At 41.8% G+C, this 5,513-nt stretch overlaps 1 non-coding gene across 1 annotated transcript; it reads left to right on the top strand.

Moving 5' to 3' along the window:
• Positions 1–2,813: 2,813 nt before the first annotated feature.
• On the top strand, positions 2,814–2,920 carry LOC141709692 (small nucleolar RNA R71). Its single transcript, XR_012570257.1, has one exon. It is a non-coding gene; the product is annotated as a small nucleolar RNA R71 (small nucleolar RNA).
• Positions 2,921–5,513: the final 2,593 nt, after the last annotated feature.

Below are 5,513 nucleotides of genomic sequence, written 5' to 3'. Positions count from 1 at the left end.
CGGCTTCGAATCCTTTTTAGAAACCAGATAGCGAATAGCTGCATGATCAGTGAATACTGTCACTTTCGTACCAAGCAGATAAGATCGAAATTTCTCAAAGCCAAAGACTATAGCCAAAAGCTCCTTCTCAGTAGTGGTGTAGTTCAATTGGGCACCATTTAAAGTCTTACTCGCATAGTAGACCACATGGAAGAGATTTTTCTTGCGCTGTCCCAGAACTGCACCTACCGCATAAATGGCTTAAAAATCTTTGAAAAGTCCTTGATGAATCGCCGATAAAAACCCGCATGACCGAGAAAACTACGGATTCCTTTCACCAAATTAGGTGGGGGAAGATTTTCAATGACTCCCACCTTGGCCTTGTCCACCTCCAGACCTTTGCTAGAGACCTTATGCCCAAGGATAATGCCTTCACGCACCATAAAATGACATTTCTCCCAATTAAGCACCAAATTAGTTTCCACGCATCTTTTGAGTACGGCGCGCAGATTATTCAAACATTCATCATATGAGTGTCCAAAGACGGAGAAGTCATCCATGAACACTTCGACGTTATTTCCAATCATGTCAGAGAATATAGCCATCATACATCTCTAAAAGGTGGCCGGGGCGCCACATAACCCAAACGAAACTCTACGAAAAGCAAATGTGCCAAATGGACAGGTGAAGGTAGTCTTCTCCTGATCCTCTAGTGCAATACAAATCTGATTATACCCGGAATAACCATCCAGAAGATAAAAATACTCATGTCCCGCCAATCTATCAAGCATCTGATCAATAAATGGAAGAGGAAAGTGATCCTTTCTTGTGGCTTTGTTCAATTTCCTATAATCCATGCATACTCTCCATCCTGTAACTGTTCGAGTAGGGATGAGCTCATTCTTTTCATTTGCGACCACAGTGATACCTCCTTTCTTAGGAACACATTGTACGGGGCTCACCCACGAGCTGTCAGAAATAGGATAAATGATGCCTGCATCTAGTCATTTCAGAATTTCTTTCTTCACCACCTCCTTCATGATGGGATTCAGTCTTCGTTGCTGTTCCACAGTTGGCTTACTACCTTCCTCTAGCAGAATTTTATGCATACAATATGAAGGACTTATCCCTTTGATGTCTGCTATGGTCCATCCTATAGCCGATTTGAATTCTCTCAAAATCCTTAAGAGCTTGTCTTCCTCACTACCTGAAAGGTCAGCTGAAATAATAACAGGTAACGTAGATGAATCACCTAAAAAAGCATACCTCAAGTGTTCAGGTAATGGTTTGAGCTCTAAGGTAGGTGCTTCCTCTATTGATGGTTTGAGCTTCCCTTCAGCGTTCTTGAGGTCAGACGTACCAAAAGATTCAAATGGTATGTCCAGCTTTCGCTTCCAGGGAGAAGCGTTCAGATATTGTAATTGCTCGTTGCTATCTTCATCATCACTGTCAAATTCCCCCACTAAGGCCTTTTCCAATGCATCAGACATTAGCATGTGCTCGAGTTCCGAAGTAACGGCGGAATCAATCACATCCACTTTTAAACACTCCTCATCTTCTGTAGGGAATTTCATTGCCTTGAATACGTTGAAGGTCACATCCTGATCTTGGAACCGCATAGTAAGTTCCCCTTTTTGCACATCTATCAAGGTACGGCCAGTAGCCAAGAAAGGCCTCCCCAAGATTATGGGAATCTTCTTATCTTCCTCAAAATCCAGAATAACAAAATCAGCAGGAAAGAAGAGCTTATCCACCTTTACGAGCATATCCTCAACTATGCCCCTTGGGTAAGTAATGGAACGGTCAGCCAATTGTAGCGACATGTATGTGGGTTTTGGATCAGGCAGATCCAGCTTTTTAAAGATCGACAAGGGCATCAGATTAATGCTTGCTCCCAAATCACAAAGGCACTTGTCAAAAGTTAGATTGCCAATGGTGCAAGGAATGGTGAAGCTTCCTGGATCTTTCAGTTCTGGTGGTAACTTTTGCTGCAGAACAGCGCTGCATTCTTCCGTGAGAGCAACGGTTTCAAGGTCATCCAGTTTCACCTTCCTTGAAAGAATAGTCTTCATAAGGTAATAGCCTTGACTTGCTCTTTAGCTTCCTTCCTGCCTGGAACTTCCGTGTCACTGGGAAGAGTGTCAGGTTGACGATTGAGCACTGCATTGGCTAATTGACCGATTTGATTTTCCAAGGTCTTGATAGAAACCGCCTGACTCTTGCACAACAGCTTAAGTTCCTCAAAATCAGCACTAGTAGGTGCAGCTGCACTTCCATGTTGAGGATATGATTGCCTTGTAGCATACTGCTGTGGTTGCTGGAATCCAGGAGGGCTAAACTGTTTACTCACTCCTTGCTGATATGGTGGCTGAATAGCATTCTGATTATTCCCCCAGCTGAAATTTGGATGATTTTTGTTATTAGGATGATAGGTCGCTGGCACAGGCTGCTGTTGTCGTTGATAATTATTCACATACTGAACAGATTCGTTGATAAGAGAACACTGATCCGTAGCATGAGAACCTGCACAAAGCTCACAAACCATAGCTATTTGATTAACTCCATACGTAGCCAGAGAATCAACCTTCATTGATAGCGCTTGGAGCTGGGCTGCAATAGCGGTGGCTGCATCAACTTCCAGAATACCTGCTACCTTGCCTGACGCCATCCTCTGAGTTGGGTTTTGATGCTCATTTGCAGCCATCGTCTCGATAAGATTATATGCCTCAGTATAGCTTTTAGCCCATAAGGCGCCTCCAGCTGCTGCATCGAGCATGGGCCGAGATTGGGCCCCCAAACCATTATAGAAACCAGTGATCACCATCCAATCCGGCATTCCATGATGTGGACATTTTCTCAACATTTCCTTGTAGCGTTCCCAAGCCTCGCACATAGATTCTGTAGGTTGTTGCGCAAACTGAGTAAGAGCACTCCTCATAGCAGCAGTCTTTGCCATTGGATAAAACTTCACCAGAAACTTTTGCGCAAGATCTTGCCACGTAGTGATGGACCCAGCTGGTTCAGAATGTAACCAGTCTTTAGCCTTATCCCTCAGTGAGAATGGGAAAAGCCTCAACTTGATAGCCTCATCAGTCACGCCATTATACTTAAAAGTGCTGCAGATCTCGACAAAATTCCTTATATGCATGTAGGGGTCTTCAGTTGCCGCTCCTCTAAAAGAAACAGAATTCTGCACCATCTGAATAGTGCCCGGCTTGATTTCAAAGGTGTTAGCTTGAATAGCCGGATGAAGGATGCTTGACTGAATGTCATCAATTTTTGGCCGAGAGAAATCCATAAGAGCTGGATCAGCTTGAACAATACGATCTCCCATGTTTACTGGTTCTTTCTGCTCAGTTCCTGAATCCGAATCCTCAAAATCTAACTTCTCCGGTGAATCAAGAACTTCGTCTTTCTCCTCAGCTGTATCTAAGGTCCTCTTGCGAGCACGAGAACGAGTTTGCATAAACGCTTGCTAAAGTACCTGAAACACAACCGAAAAGAGTAATTAACTACTACGTCCTAATCACTGAGTCCTAATGACCAATGATGGTAAGTACATAAACTAAACAAATACGCCGAGTCCCCGGCAGCGGCGCCAAAAACTTGTTAGGGCGAAATCACGCACTAATATTCACGCAAGTATACGCGTTCGCAAGTAATATAGAATACTTTCTAGTTCGTTCCCTCAGAGACTCAGACTAATTTATTGTCTAATTTAACTCACTCACCAATGTATGACTACTTCTCAATGTTAAGATAATAACACTTAAAATTGTTGATTAAATATTAACTATAATTAACTACTTAATTAACCACTTAACTAACACTTCAATTTATCAATAATAAAACACTCATGAGATCACAACTTCATTATTACTTCCTTCTATAGCCATTGTTATTACCTTTAGCATGTGACAGTGATGATATTAACCGAATAACACGAAACTGATAAAAGCCAACTTTCATTGTACTAATACCATTCTACCAAGCATCCACAATTAAGATAGAAGTTGAATAGTCATCAATTATGTTGAGTTCCTATATATCTACAGAAATTGACAACACAACGATTTAAGCACAAGTTATCCCTTTTTGATTACATAGGGCAAATAAAACTGTTAGAATTACCCACTAATCATGCACAACGTACATGAACCTATGCTAGCATGGCAAGTTCTAAATCTCGAGATCCACCGTCGCTTCACAAGAGATTAACACCCTATCTTATATGTTCGTGACGCACATAAGACGAATATGCACAACCAATACTAGATATCATGCAATCATCACACACTAAAGTATTAAACAATTAACTAAAGAATTCCATAATAAATCCGTTGCAACCCCATGATCACGATTAGCCCATAATAGAACTTATCGCCATCATGGGTTCATATGAAATCATGACAAACAAACACAAGAAAATAATAACTAAACTAATTATATTAAAACTGAGTACGTCACAAGAGTAGATAAGTCAAAGCAAGAAAACTAGCATCCAACGTTACAACGAAATAAGAATCACAAGAATATATGCTTCCTCTTCGTTGCGGTGTGCTAAATCGGTCTTCTTCCTTATCTCCTTCGCTTCTTGCGTAAAACACAATCTAAAACATAATCTCCTTAATACTCTCTGTGAAAAACGTCTCAAATCTACCTATATAATAGTCCCATAAAACTCAGATTACATAGAAGTTGGAAGCCAAACAGAAGTAGAAGCCTAAAATAATTTATCTTTTTCCCCGACCCTGCGCGGCCGCTCAGCATAGCTGCGCGGGCGCGCAGGTTGCTGCGCGGCCGCTCAGCATTGCTGCGCGGGCGCGCAGGCCTCTACTGGAAAAAATCCAGGTTTGCTCCGTTTCTTCGCCGTAATCTGCCCATTCCTTTCCTCTCGCAATGGTGAACACATGCCAAGGCTTATTCTTGATGATTCCTCCCCCAAAATGCAACTAATACCCTGAAATGCATAAACACTAGAAAAACGCATCAAATACACAAAATACTTGATTTCAAGACACCAATTTAAGCCATTTTAAGACGTTCTAAGTGGTATAAAATGCAACTTATCAGACTCTGCACTTTGGCTTGGCTTATTCGAGGAAAGCTGGTAACAATAATCTCAGTGGGTATTCTGATAGTGATCTGGGAGGCCAAACAGATAATCGGAAAAGCACAGGTGCTATGGTGTTCTACCTGGATGATAGTCTGATAACCTGGATATCACGTAAACAAAGATGCGTTGCTCTGTCCTCATGCGAGGCAGAATTCATGGCTGCCACAGCAGCGGCATGTCAAGCAATTTGGTTGCGCAACTTACTTGGAGCTTTAACAGGTGTTGATATGGGTCCTGTTGTGTTACACATTGATAACAAATCTGCTATTGATCTCGCCAAGAATCCGGTTTTTCATGGTAGAAGCAAACACATAGACATACGTTACCATTTTATTTGCGAGTGTGTTGAAAGGAAGGAAATTGTCATAAAGCACGTGAGTTCTGATATGCAACGAGCAGATATATTAACAAAAGGACT

The sequence above is a fragment of the Apium graveolens genome, chromosome 2 (genome assembly GCF_009905375.1).
Source record: "Apium graveolens cultivar Ventura chromosome 2, ASM990537v1, whole genome shotgun sequence".
Lineage (NCBI taxonomy): Eukaryota > Viridiplantae > Streptophyta > Magnoliopsida > Apiales > Apiaceae > Apium > Apium graveolens.
The sequence above is the reverse complement of the archived record's forward strand: the minus strand, read 5'-3'. Positions and strand labels throughout refer to the sequence as shown.